This window comes from Arachis stenosperma, chromosome 10, assembly GCF_014773155.1.
Source record: "Arachis stenosperma cultivar V10309 chromosome 10, arast.V10309.gnm1.PFL2, whole genome shotgun sequence".
NCBI classification, from domain to species: Eukaryota; Viridiplantae; Streptophyta; class Magnoliopsida; order Fabales; family Fabaceae; genus Arachis; species Arachis stenosperma.
Window position 1 is genome coordinate 87,679,412 of NC_080386.1, and position 15,477 is coordinate 87,694,888.

Consider the following 15,477-nt stretch of genomic DNA (forward strand, 5'->3'; position numbering starts at 1 on the left):
CCATTGAGGTCTTCCTCAGTGGCGTTCACTTCCTCTCCTTCTTCTCCAAATTCGGCCATGTTGATGACCTTGCACTCTCCTTTTGGATTTTCTTCTGTATTGCTTGGAAGAGTACTTGGAGGGAGTTCAGTAATTTTCTTACTCAGCTGTCCCACTTGTGCCTCCAAATTTCTAATGGAGGATCTTGTTTCAGTCATGAAACTTTGAGTGGTTTTGATTAGATCAGAAACCATGGTTGCTAAGTCAGAGGGGTTCTGCTTAGAATTCTCTGTCTGTTGCTGAGAAGATGATGGAAAAGGCTTGCCATTGCTAAACCTGTTTCTTCCACCATTATTGTTGTTGAAACCTTGTTGAGGTCTCTCTTGATTCTTCCATGAGAAATTTGGGTGATTTCTCCATGAAGAATTATAGGTGTTTCCATAGGGTTCTCCTAGGTAATTCACCTCTTCCATTGAAGGGTTCTCAGGATCATAGGCTTCTTCTTCAGATGAAGCATCCTTAGTACTGCTTAGTGCGTTTTGCATTCCAGACAGACTTTGAGAAATCAAATTGACTTGTTGAGTCAATATCTTATTCTGAGCCAGTATGGCATTCAGAGCATTAATCTCAAGAACTCCTTTCTTCTGACTCGTCCCATTGTTCACAGGATTCCTTTCAGAAGTGTACATGAATTGGTTATTTGCAACCATTTCAATTAGCTCTTGAGCTTCTGTAGGCATCTTCTTCAGATGAAGAGATCCTCCAGCAGAGCTATCCAAAGACATCTTGGATAGTTCAGAGAGACCATCATAGAAAATACCTATGATGCTCCATTCAGAAAGCATGTCTGAAGGACATTTTCTGATCAATTGTTTGTATCTTTCCCAAGCTTCATAGAGGGATTCTCCATCCTTCTGTCTGAAGGTTTGGACTTCCACTCTAAGCTTACTCAATTTTTGAGGTGGAAAGAACTTTGCCAAGAAGGCATTGACTAGCTTTTCCCAAGAGTCCAGGCTTTCTTTAGGTTGTGAGTCCAACCATGTCCTAGCTCTGTCTCTTACAGCAAAAGGGAATAGCATCAGTCTGTAGACCTCAGGGTCAACCCCATTAGTCTTGACTGTGTCACAGATTTGCAAAAATTCAGCTAAAAACTGATGAGGATCTTCCAATGGAAGTCCATGGAACTTGCAATTCTGTTGCATTAGAGAAACTAATTGAGGCTTAAGCTCAAAGTTGTTTGCTCCAATGGCAGGGATAGAGATGCTTCTCCCATAGAAGTCGGGAGTAGGTGCAGTAAAGTCACCCAGCACCTTCCTTGCATTGTTGGCATTATTGTTGTTTTCGGCTGCCATGGGTTCTTCTTCCTTGAAGAATTTGGTCAGGTCCTCAACAGAGAGTTGTGCCTTAGCTTCTCTTAGCTTTCGCTTCAAGGTCCTTTCAGGTTCAGGGTCAGCTTCAACAAGAATGCCTTTGTCTTTGTTCCTGCTCATATGAAAGAGAAGAGAACAAGAAAATGTGGAATCCTCTATGTCACAGTATAGAGATTCCTTGAGGTGTCAGAGGTACAGAAAAATAGAAGGAAGAAGTAGAGAATTTGAACTTAATTAGATAGAGTTCGAATTGTGCATTGAGAAGGAGTGGTACTCCATAAATAGAAGGATGTGGGAAGAGAGGAAGAAATTTTCGAAAATCAAGTGAAGTATTTTGAAAACATTTTTGAAAAACTTTAATTAATTTTCGAAAACCAAGAGTAGGAAAAAAATCAAGTAATTTTTTTGAAAAAGATTCTTGAAATTAGAAATAAAAAAGATATGATCCAAAAACTGTTTTGAAAAAGATGTGATTAAGAAGATATGATTGAAAAGTTATGGTTTTAAAAAGATATGATTGAAAAGATATGATTTTGAAAACAATTTAAAAAGATTTGATTTTAAAAATTAATGACTTGCCTAACAAGAAAAGATATCATTCAAACATTAAACCTTTCTCAACAGAAAAGGCTACATACTTAAAATGTTCAATCAAATCATTAATTGTTAGTAAGTATCTTTGAAAAAGGAAAGAAATTGATTTTGAAAACATTTGATTGAAAAGATATGATTTGAAAAAGATTTGGTTTTGAAAAACTTTGAAAACTTGAAAAAAAATTGATTTGAAAACAAAATCTTCCCCCTTTTGCCATCCTGGCGTTAAACGCCCAGAATGGTATCCATTCTGGCGTTTAACGCCCAAAATGCTACCTTTTTGGGCGTTAAACGCCCAACCAGGTACCCTGGCTGGCGTTTAAACGCCAGTTTGTCCCTCTTCACTGGGCGTTTTGAACGCCCAGCTTTTTCTGTGTAATTCCTCTGCTGCATGTTCTGAATCTTCAGTTCCCTGTACTATTGACTTGAAAATAGAACCAAGATCAAATAAACAAGGCATGCAAGACACCAAACTTAAAATTAGACACTAGACTCAAACAAGAAACATAAAATATTTTTTGGTTTTTATGATTTTTGTAATTTTTTTTGTGCTTTTTCGAAAATTATATGAAAATAGAAAATAAAGGTTTCGGAATTCTTAATTTGGATTCCAGGAATCATTGCAATGCTAGTCTAAGACTCCGGTCCAGGAATTAGACATGGCTTCACAGCCAGCCAAGCTTCCAAAGAAAGCTTCGGTCCAAAACACTAGACATGGCCAATGGCCAGCCAAGCCTTAGCAGATCATTGCTCCAATGGCAAGATTGATGGAAATCAACAAGCTATTGTGATGATCAGTTGAAACCTCGGTCCAATAAGATTAGACATGGCTTCTCAGCCAGCCAGACTTCAACAGATCATCATGAAACACTAGAATTTATTCTCAAGAACTCTGAAGAAAAATACCTAATCTAAACAACAAGATGAACCGTCAGTTGTCCATACACAAGAACAATCCCCGGCAACGGCGCCAAAAACTTGGTGTTGTTGCCGGATCAAAACATGGCACTATTATTGCAGGGAACAAATGTGAAACTGTAGTTAGGACATTTAATTCCCCGGCAACGGCGCCAAAAACTTGGTGCGCGAAATTGTGATCACTACAACTTCGCACAACTAACCAGCAAGTGCACTGGGTCGTCCAAGTAATACCTTACGTGAGTAAGGGTCGATCCCACGGAGATTGTTGGTATGAAGCAAGCTATGGTCACCTTGTAAATCTCAGTCAGGCAGACTCAAATGGGTATAGATGATGAATAAAGCATAAAGATAAAGATAGAGATACTTATGTATATCATTGGTGAGAACTTCAGATAAGCGTATGAAGATGCCTTCCCTTCCGTCTCTCTGCTTTCCTACTGTCTTCATCCAATCCTTCTTACTCCTTTCCATGGCAAGCTTATGCAAGGGTTTCACCGTTGTCAGTGGCTACCTCCCATCCTCTCAGTGAAAATGTTCCTATGCTCTGTCACAGCATATGGCTAATCAGCTGTCGGTTCTCGGTCAGGCCGTAATAGAATCCAGCGATTCTTTTGCGTCTGTCACTAACGCCCCGCCTGCTAGGAGTTTGAAGCACGTCACAGTCATTCAATCATTGAATCCTACTCAGAATACCACAGACAAGGTTAGACCTTCCGGATTCTCTTGAATGCCGCCATCAGTTCTCGCCTATACCACGAAGATTCCGGTTAAAGAATCCAAGAGATATTCACTAGAGCCTCGTATGCTTGTAGAACAAGAGTGGTTGTCAGTCACTTTGTTCATAAGTGAGAATGATGATGAGTGTCACGGATCATCACATTCATCAAGTTGAAGAACAAGTGATATCTTGGACAAAGAACAAGCGGAATTGAATAGAAGAACAATAGTAATTGCATTAATACTCGAGGTACAGCGGAGCTCCACACCTTAATCTATGGTGTGTAGAAACTCCACCGTTGAAAATACATAAGAACAAGGTCTAGGCATGGCCATGAGGCCAGCCCCCAAATGATCTAAGAACTAGATGTCCAAAGATGGTCTAGAGATCTAAAGTGATCAAAAGATGAAAATACAATAGTAAAAGGTCCTACTTATAGGAAACTAGTAGCCTAAGGTGTACAAAGATGAGTAAATGACATAAAAATCCACTTCCGGGCCCACTTGGTGTGTGCTTGGGCTGAGCAATGAAGCATTTTCGTGTAGAGACTCTTCTTGGAGTTAAACGCTAGCTTTTATGCCAGTTTGGGCGTTTAACTCCCATCTAGGTGCCAGTTCCGGCGTTTAACGCTGGAATTTCTTGAGGTGACTTTGAACGCCGGTTTGGGCCATCAAATCTTGAGCAAAGTATGGACTATCATATATTGCTGGAAAGCCCAGGATGTCTACTTTCCAACGCCGTTGAGAGCGCGCCAATTGGGCTTCTGTAGCTCCAGAAAATCCACTTCGAGTGCAGGGAGGTCAGAATCCAACAGCATCTGCAGTCCTTTTCGGTCTCTGAATCAGATTTTTGCTCAGGTCCCTCAATTTCAGCCAGAAAATACCTGAAATCACAGAAAAACACACAAACTCATAGTAAAGTCCAGAAAAGTGAATTTTAACTAAAAAATACTAAAAATATACTAAAAACTAACTAGATCATACTAAAAACATACTAAAAACAATGCCAAAAAGGGTACAAATTATCCGCTCATCACAGCCACTCATAACTTTCATGACCGCCCCAATCAAGGGTACAATCAAGGTGGCAACTATAACCAAGGATGGCAGGATAACTCTAACCAAGGCTGGAGAGATAATTCTAATCAGGGTTGGAGGGACAATTATAACAGAGGAGGCAGAGATAACAATGGAAATAAGAGGTGGAATAACAATAACAACTTCAAGCAGTAGAATCAGAATCAGACCTATAGAGCACCTCATTTAAGACAGCCTCAAGAGTCTCAGCAGACCTCTCAGATCACTTACCCCTCTTCATCTCCTAATGATAAGTTACTACAATCTATTGATCAGAGACAACAGGCCATGGAAAACAACCTTACTTCTACTTTGAATGGTTTGAATTCTACTTTGCAAGCCCTTGTCTCACAGATTGGATCAATGAACAACTCCAACAACCAGTCATCAAGCTCTGGTGGACTCCCCTCTCAACCATTACCCAACCCAAAGGGTGATATTAATGCCATCACCCTATGGTCCGGAACCACACTGCAAGAGAGGAATCAGGAAGAGCCAAATCCATTTGAACACACCTCAGCTGAAGAGGTAGTGGATATAGAAGATGTTGAAGAAGAAAAGAGCATACAGGACATGGCTGAAGATGAAGACGCCAAATCACAGAAAAAAGCACCAAAGGGCGCAGACACTATAGAGGACGCCATTCCTATTCCATTTCCACAACTTGCAAGGAAGCCCAGGAAGCAGTTGGAACCTGATCCCAAAATTGTAGAAATCTTCAAAAAGGTTGAGGTAACTGTTCCCCTTTTTGATGTTATTCAACAAGTACCTAAATATGCAAAGTTCCTAAAAGATTTGTGCATACATAAAGACAAAATTAATGAATTAGAAACTATTCCTTTAGGAAGTTCTATATCTGTTTTAATGGGAAAAATACCTGAAAAATGTAGTGATCCAGGTCCATGCATGGTTAACTGTACCATTGGAGGTGTGATATTTTCTGATTGCATGTGTGATTTAGGAGCATGTGTTAGTATAATGCCTTTATCTGTATATGATGTTTTGAGGCTCCCTCCCTTAAAGAGGTCGGTAGCTCATTTTGTGTTAGCAGATAAAAGTATTATTACAGTGGCTGGAGTTGCTAAAAATGTATTACTGGGAATCAAAAGGTCTCACTTTTCCCATTGATTTTTATATCCTGGAGATGCCCCAAAATGACTCAGAGAAGCCATCATCAATCCTACTCGGAAGACCTTTCTTGAAGACCTCGAAGTTCAAATTAGATGCTTTTGCAGGCACATACTCTTTTGAAATAGACGCCGAGTAGTAAGCTTCAATCTGAATGGAGTTAGGAAACACCCTCCAGAAGACCGTTCTATCTTCCAGTGTGACATCATAGATGAAACCGTAGCTGAAGTTCACCAGGAAGAGTTTGAAGATAAGTACATAGGACAAGGTCCAAGAGTGGGGAATTCTGAGGACAATGCAGGTACTCTACCACTGCCACCAGTTCCAGATAATCCAGAGCCAAACCATGACCAGAAGTTAGAATTGAATCCCCTCCCTCCACACCTCAAATATGCTTACCTTGAGGACAAGCAGAAGTTTCCAGTTATCATTGCACAGGACCTCACTTCTCAGTAGGAAGAGCAGTTACTTAGTGTGCTGAGGAAGCACAAGAAAGCAATTGGGTGGAGTTTAGCAGACATAGTAGGCATCAACTCTCAAGTTTGTGAGCACAGGATATTTTTAGAGGAAGGAGCAAGACCTGTTCATCAACCCCAAAGAAGATTGAACTCCACTATTTTAGAGGTTGTCAAGAAGGAAGTGACCAGACTATTAGAGGCAGATATTATCTACCCCATCTCAGACAGTGAATGGGTGAGCCCAGTACAAGTGGTGCCCAAGAAGTCTAGAGTCACTACAGTGAAGAATGAGCATGGAGAGCTCATAGCAACCAGAGTACAGAACGTCTGGAGAGTCTGCATTGATTACAGGCGTCTCAACCAATCTACTCGTAAGGATCACTACTCTCTTCCATTCATTGATTAAATGCTGGATCGCCTTTCAGGTAAATCACATTATTGCTTTTTAGATGGTTACACAGGCTATTTCCAGATTCATATAGCTCCTGAGGATCAGGAAAAGACTACCTTTACCTGTCCCTTTGGGACTTATGCATACAAGAGAATGCCCTTTGGCCTGTGTAATGCACCAGCTACTTTCCAAAGGTGCATGATGAGTCTTTTCTCTAATCTTATTGAGGATTGTATGGAGGTTTTTATGGATGATTTTAGCGTTTATGGTGATTCTTTTAACCTTTGCTTGGATAGTTTATCTAGAGTATTAGATAGATGTGTCAGTACAAACCTTGTATTGAATTTTGAAAAATGTCATTTTATGGTTAAACAAGGAACCGTACTGGGACATGTTATATCTAATACTTGCATTTCTGTAGATCCAGCAAAGGTGGATGTTATTTCTAGTTTGCCTTACCCCTCTTTTGTGAGGGAAGTCCGTTCGTTCCTTGGACATGCAGGTTTCTACCGAAGATTCATTAAGGACTTTAGTAAGGTAGCACTTCCCCTATCCAGACTACTGCAGAAGGATATTGAATTCGAGTTCAGTGCGGATTGCAAACAAGCGTTTGATAAGCTGAAAACCGCCCTGACTCAAGCTCCAATTGTGAGAGGACCGGATTGGAGCCAGCCATTCGAAATCATGTGCAATGCTTCCAACCATGCAGTAGGAGCAGCGTGGCTCAGCGTGAAGGTAAAGACCCTTTTGTTATTGCTTATGCATTTAAAACTTTAGACGTTACTCAGTCTAACTACACTACTACTGAAAAAGAGCTTCTTGCTATTATTTTTGCTCTGGATAAATTCCAAGCCTATTTACTTGGTACTAAGGTAGTAGTGTATTCAAACCACGCAGCTCTAAAGTATCTATTAGCTAAAAAGGAATCCAAACCAAGGCTTTTACATTGGATACTGCTGCTACAAGAATTTGATTTAGAAATAAAGGATAGGAGTGGTACCCAGAATCTAGTGGCAGACCACTTAAGTCGCCTTGAACACATTAAGGATGACTCCACTCCTATAGCTGATAATTTTCCATTTGATAACCTACAAGCAGTATCTGAGGTAATCCCTTGGTATGCACCTGTAGCGAATTATCTAGTTAGCTGTACTTTTCCTCCACACTTTACTAAACACCAAAGAGACAAGCTGAAAAGCGAGTCTAAATATTATATATGGGATGACCCATATTTGTGGAGATGTGGCGCTGATCAGGTAATTAGAAGGTGTGTGCCTCAATCAGAATTCCAGTCCATTTTAGTGGCCTGTCACTCATCTGAGAGTGGATGACATTTTGGCCCCCAAAGAATAGCTAGAAAAATCTTAGACTGTGGATTCTGGTGGCCCACCCTTTTTAAAGACGATGCTGAATTTTGTAAATCTTGTCCCCAATGCCAAAGGTTTTGTAATATATCCTAAAGGGATGAAATGCGTCAACAAACTATGCTTTTCTGTGAAATTTTTGATGTTTGGGGCATTGATTTCATGGGTCCATTTCCAAATTCTAATGGCCACCTCTATATATTGTTAGCTGTAGACTATGTTTCTAAATGGGTGGAAGCAACTCCTACCCGTATCGATGACGCTAACACTGTTGTTTCCTTTGTTAGAAACCATATTATTTGTCGCTTTGGATCACCACGAGCAATCGTGAGCGATCAAGGCACCCATTTTTGTAACAGGAGACTAACATGATTACTGAAGAAGCACGGGATCATTCATAAAATAGCAACAGCTTACCATCCTCATACTAATGGACAAGCCGAGGTGTCTAACAGAGAGATAAAGCGCATTTTACAGAAGATAGTCAAACCTCATAGAAGAGACTGGAGTACCAGACTACAAGATGCACTCTGGGCATACAAAACAACATACAAGACACCCATTGGGATGAGTCCTTTCCGCTTAGTCTATGAAAAGGCTTGTCACCTTCCAGTTGAGGTGGAGCACAAAGCTTTTTGGGCAGTAAAGGAATGCAACATGGGATTTGAGAAAGCCAGAGTTGAAAGGAAGTTGCAACTGCAAGAATTGGAGAGTCTTCGCCTAGAAGCTTGTGAGAACTCAAGACTGTACAAGGAGAAAATGAAGGCTGTACATGATCAACACATCAAGAAAAAGGAGTTCCAACCTGGGGATTTGGTTCTTCTTTACAACTCTAGACTGAGGCTCATGCCAGGCAAACTGCGATCAAGGAGGGAAGGTCCATATAGAGTCGAGAAGGCTGAGCCGTACGGAGTTTTCCATCTAAGTCACCCTTCAAGCTCTGAACTCATCAAGGTTAATGGACATCGTTTGAAGCTCTACCATGGTGAGAAGGCGACAAAAAACAAGGAGTTAGAGATCTTCCTCCTGGAGGATCCACTCGCAACTGAAAACTGAGTTACTGAAGCGTCCTACTTAAGGACGTTAAAGCGAAGTGCTAGGTGGGAGACAACCGACCACGGTATGATCGTTCCTCTTCTTTTCCTTCTCTTCCCTCATCTATAACTCTTCTCCATACTACTGCCTTTATCTTGCACCTCATCTGCATACCGCATTTGCATAATAAAAAAAAATAAAAAATTCTTCACGCGACGCGACCGCACCATTGACGCGTCCGCGTCGCAGGTGGATCCGAGAATATAAGAAAGTGAACAGAGAGTCACGCGAGAGCGTGGCTGGAGGCATGCCTTTGGCATAAATCATCACATGTGACCGCATCGCTGACGCGTCCGCGTCAAGTGCAAAAATTAGCCTCCCACGGGTCCGCGTCACTCACGCGGCCGCGTGCCCTGGAATTCGACGTAAAATGGTTGCACGACCGAAAGTTGTGCTAGCGTGGTGATGAATCGGTGCTGAACGCACAAATTCTTCCCACGCGGTCGCATAGCTCACGCATCCTCGTCATATCCTTCTAATGGCCACTCACGGGATCGCGTGACCCACGCGATCGCATCACCCAAAATTTGGCAAAATTATAAATTCGAACAGAAAGTCGTGCGAGCGCGAGGCTGCCCTCGCGCCAGTAGCATAACATGTGTCATGCGTCCGCGTGACCGACGCTTCCGCGTCGATTCAATTAATGCGCATTCGCGCGAAGACGTCACTAACGCGTCTGCGTCGCTTGCGCCGCACAACTTATCCTAATTTGCCACATATATGATTTTTCTCTTCCCCCAATCCTACTTTTTCTTTTCCCTCCCTTTCTTTCTCCCCCTTCTTCCTTCTTCCCTCATTCTCACATTCTACTCTTTCTCTCTCTCACCACCATTATCAAGGTTTTTCTTTTCTTCTTCCCTCTTTACTTTTCTATTCTTCTTCTTTATTTATGTTTTCTTCTTCCTTTCTCTTTCTTTTTACTTTCATTGCATATATTTTCTTTTTCTTTCCTTTTTCTTGGTGTTAGAAATTTATTTGGTCATTGTAGATTGTTTCATAATTGTTTGGCAATTATATTTTTAAAGGGGTTGCTTGCATGTTCAATTTATTATTTTCATTGGATTATTTACCATGCATGCTATGTGTTTGTGAAAAAACCCATGTGGCATTATACACTTTTCTACATTATCCTATTCTACTATTCAATGCATGCTTTTCACAAATTCTCTTTACTATTTTATTAATTGAATTTAATTACCAATACAAACGTGATAGCTTGTTACGAAGTGATGCTTGATCTATGCTACTCATGCCCTTGCCGGCATGCCAATAACCATCTTGCATCTACTTACCCTATCATGCACCTATTCTATTCCCTTTCTTGATCTTTTCACATGTTGTCATGACCATGTGTTTATTTCATTCATCTTTACCGTGCACTGATTATCACACACTCAATCCCCTTCCTTGCTTTATCTCTTTGGATTTAACTTACTTTCTCTTCCCTTTTTCAGAATGGCCACAAGAAAGGCAAAGAAAAAGCTACCCCTAAACCCACCGCAAGTAAAGGAACGAAGAGAGCATTAGTGGTAGAGCCTTCTTCAACTGTAGTCAAGCCCTCAACAAAAAGAATTAAAAGGATTATCAAGGTTGATGAAAAGGAGAGAGCCTTCCCAGCAAAGAACACTGCACGATTTCCAAATCGCTATTGTGAGCAGATATTTCCTATTCTGGCAGCTCGAAATTACAACAGTGAACACCTTCTTATCCTTCTGCCTCGTATTGCTGAATTTGTTGAGCCATAAATTGCACAAAGACATTAGGGATTCTTACAGAGACAGCCATGACAGGTTAATCTTTCTTGTGTTGTTGAGTTCTACTCCAACTTCCACCTGCCGACTCTGCAATCAGTTTATTTACGCCAGAAGTAAGTTCCCGTTATAGAAGAGGCCATTCAGCAAGCCTTAGATCTCCCCCTACTCCAAAAGGATTGGACGCTTTTCAGAAAGCCGCCATCAAACGCCAGGCGTACACCTTTGATTGGGACGCTGTTCTCCGAGTTATCGCTCAACCTGGCAGCAAATGGATCTTCGGATACCATCGTTCCCGTCCTAAGGGAATCTCAGCTTCTGCACTTACCTTAGAGGCTCACGTATGGGCACAGATTATGTCCCATTACGTCTTTCCGAGTACTCATGAGTCCTCCTTTACCGCAGACATGACCGTTCTACTATGGTGCATCCTCACAGACCAGCCTCTTAATTTACCAAGACATATCCGGAATGCTATGGAACATGTGTAGATCGCGGGCAACCTACCTTTCCCCGCATTGGTCTCTGATCTTATCTCAGCAGCCGGAATATTCTACAGAGCTGGAGACACCAAAGCCATTCTTCTACGGGATGATCAGTATGTCCCTAACGGGAGATATCTCAGGCAACAACTTGCCACCACCAGCCAGTCCATAGAGGATGCTGCAGCTCCTCTACCATCTACTAGTCAGCTGCTGCACCAAATACTGAAGCGATTGGACTAACAAGAAAAGAAAGCAAAGCTCTGAGAGCGCCGCAACCACCGCCGTTTCAAACACCTCAAGGAGCTACTTGCAGGCAATCACCGACCCGATGACGATCCAGGCACTCCAGACTCCACTTCTTTCACCAGCACAGGGAGCCACGACAGTCCCGACTGTGGAGACACTGCCACCAGCCCACCACTGTTCCTGACAGATGGCACCGAGGACGGTGCAAATCCTTAAGTATGGGGAGGTCGGTCAGTAAATTAGGATAGTTAGTTAGTTTTTCTTTCTTTTAGAATAGGATAAATTACATAGTAATAGATTAGTTGCATGCATTTTCTACTTGATTGAAAAGACAATAGGTTTCTTCTAAAACTCTATCTTTGGAATAAAATTTCACTAATTTTAATTAAAACTCTTATGTTAAATTTGCTTGAAGTTGTATTTGGAACATGATTTTTAAAGCTAAAGAACACACAATCTGTGAGAATTGAGCCTTTATGCATGGTTACATTATTTAATCATATTTGTTTTATTCTTGTGTGTTTACTTCTCTATGATTATAACCTATATTTTGTTCCATCTTATATGTCTAATGTTTAATATATTTATATGCTGCATATGATTGAGGCCATTAATTGTTTAGTTCACTTATCCAAATTAAGCCTACCCTTTCAATTACCTTTATTAGGCACTTTGAGCCTTTAAATCCCATTTGTTCTATAATTTACCACATTACTAGCCTTAAGCAGAAAAAAAATTATATACCCCAATTTGAATCTTTGGTTAGCTTAAGATAGAATTGTGTGTGCTAATTAAGTATGGGAAATTATGGGAACCAACGATAATAAGGGGATATGTCATGATAATATAATAGGAATTTGGACACCTACTCATGTGAAACTATGAAAATAAAAAATCCATGTGCATTGATAAGCTATGTTTTATAAAAAAGTAAATAAAATAAAAATATATATTTATATATATTCAATAAATAAATAAGAGGACAAAAAAAATTACCCCAATGTTGAGTTAAGAATCCAAAGAGGTCAATGCATGTAGGATAAAATTAAAATAAACAATTGATACATGAGTATGGAATGTGAAAGAGAATTCTGGGTAGCTAGGTACGACCTCCATAGTTATACAAAATATATAGGTTATGTTAGAGTTTGAGTTAATTAAAGATTCAATTTATAAGCTCACTTAACCATATATGTATCCTTACCCTTACCTTGGCCCCATTACAACCCTGAAAAGACCTCATGATGTTGCATTGGTATATTAAATGTTGTTGATTGGTTAGGAGAAGAACAAAATTTAGAGAGCATGATTAGAGAAGGATAGAGTGATTACCCTATACACTGGAGAGATTAGAAGATACATACATCATCAGTGAGTGTTCAATGCTTAAAATTTTATGTTTCCTGCTTTCGTGGGCTACCTTCTTGCATTTTTATCTGTTCTTACTGTTTGAGAATTGAATTAGTGGAGCTTGATTTGTAATTATTTTGAAGAGCTTATTTATTCTTGATCAAGTGGGCAAGAATCATATAGTTGCATTCACATGTATAGGTTGCATTGCATTGCATGAGTTTTACATGTTCCTACTCATTTATTTTATCTCCTTCAACTAAGCATGAGGACATGCTAATGTTTAAGTGTGGGGAGGTTGATAAACCACTACTTTATGGTTTACAATGTGTTTAATTGTGTGGTTTTATCATGGTCTTCACCCACTTATTCATATAATTAGCATGCATTTATATTTTCTTCCTAAAATTATTACATGATTGAAAACTTACTTCCTGGAGATCCTTTAATTAGGTATTTTAATCCCCCTTTATTCCATTCGATGCCGTGATCTGTGTGTTAAGTGTTTCAAGCTTTATAGGGCATGAATGAGTGAGAGATTGGGAAGGAAGCTTGCCAAAATGGAAGGAATACAAGAAATTGAGGAGATGACTAGCGAGAAGTGACGCGGACGCGTCAGCGACGAGACCGCGCGGAAGAGAGGAATTCGCAGTGACGCGGCCGCATGAGTGACGCGGATGCACGGATTGGAAAAGTAGAAGTGACGCGGAGGCATGGATGACGCGCCCGCATGGAAAAGAAAAATGCCAAATGACGCGTCCGCGTGACGTGCGCGATCTGCAGAATTTCAAAAGTCGCTGGCAGAGTTTCTGGGCCGGATTTCAACCAAGTTTTCAGCCCGGAATTACAGACTAGAGTCAGGGAACATGCAGAAATGAGAGACAACAATTCATTCTGCATAATTTTTAGTTTCAGATCTGGATTTACTCCTCCCCTAGGTTTTTCACCCACTTGAGCATTCATAATTAGCATTGGAAGATTTTGACTTTAGCTTTTGAGAAGAGTCTACCTCCGGTGCCAGTCATCTTATTTTGTTATTGACCTTTTATATTTATTCTTCCATATTTTTAATCCCTCTAGAGTTGACTTTGCCTTATTTTTACAAGTTATTAATACAGACTATTTTTGTTTTCAATTAATTCTTTCATTATTGTTTATCATGTCTTCTTTTATTTTCACCATTAATTTTGTGAATTTTATAATTATAATGAGTGAGTAGTCCATGGCTTGATTGGGGATGATTGAAAGGAACCCTTGAGTTGAACTACTCAAGAGAGAAATTATCATTGGGTTTATTATTGAATCACCCTCTAATCATTAACTCTAGTCCTTCCCAAGGGAGAGGATTAGGACTTATGACTAGAAATCGATTTCCAACTTGCTTGACTTTCCTTTACCTTGTAAGGGTTAACTAAGTAGAGCAACTTCCAATTATTAATTAATCTTGAGAGTATTTCAACAAGAATAGGGCTTCCAACTAATCTACCCCCAGTCAAGGCTTTTATTTAAAATTAATTAAATTCTCTAATTAAAATTTTTGTTTAGCAACTCAACCATTTTTGAAAACACCCGATTGATGAAATAGCACATCTCCTTGCAACTCGTTGGGAGACGACCTGGGATTCATACTCCCAGTATTTTAATTTTCAATATTGTGACAACCCCTTTTTAAATTGATAAGCAAATTTTCGGCTGGTTAAGGACTGTACTTGCACCGTGTCCCTATTAATAAATTCTTAACTCGCCAATTTCCGCTACGTCAGGCATGCATCCAGGAGATTGTTGAAGCGCTCCCAATATTTGTAGAGAGTCTCGGATGCGCCTTGAATAATCATAGAAATTTCTTTCCTCAATCTATCAGTAACTTCAGCTGGAAAGTATTTTTCCAAAAATTCTTTTCTAAGCATATCCCAGTTAGTAACAGTCGCTTCAGGTTGAGTGTAATACTATTCCCTCGCCTTTCCCTCAAGAGAAAATGGGAAGGCGGTTAACAGAATAGAAGTTTCATTTGCACCATGACGCCTAACAGTAAAATAGGCTGCCTAGAAATCCCTAAGGTGCTTGATGGGCTCTTGAGTAGGTAAGCTGGTGGACGAAATTGTGATCACATCAATGTAGTACTCTTTGTTATTGTATGGAATCATTATTATGGCTCTTGGCTATGTGTGGACACAACTCCGTTCAACTTAACCAGCAAGTGTACTGGGTCATCCAAGTAATACCTTACGTGAGTAAGGGTCGATCCTACAGAGATTGTTGGTATGAAGCAAGCTATGGTCACCTTGTAAATCTCAATTAGGCAGATTAAATGGTTATGGGTTTCGAAATTTAATAATAAATAGAAAATAAAAAGGGATAGAAATACTTATGTAAATCAATAGTGGGAATTTTAGATAGGCATGCGGAGATGCTAGAATCCTTTCGAATCTCTACTTTCTTATTGCTCTCATCCAATCCTTCTTACTCCTTTCCATGGCAAGCTGTATGTAGGGCATCACCATCATCAATGGCTACTTTTAATCCTCTCGGGAAAATGGTCCTATGCGCTGTT

At 40.2% G+C, this 15,477-nt stretch overlaps 1 non-coding gene across 1 annotated transcript; it reads left to right on the forward strand.

Moving 5' to 3' along the window:
* Window positions 1-818: 818 nt before the first annotated feature.
* On the forward strand, window positions 819-926 carry LOC130958499 (small nucleolar RNA R71). The gene has a single exon (XR_009077617.1). It is a non-coding gene; the product is annotated as a small nucleolar RNA R71 (small nucleolar RNA).
* Window positions 927-15,477: the final 14,551 nt, after the last annotated feature.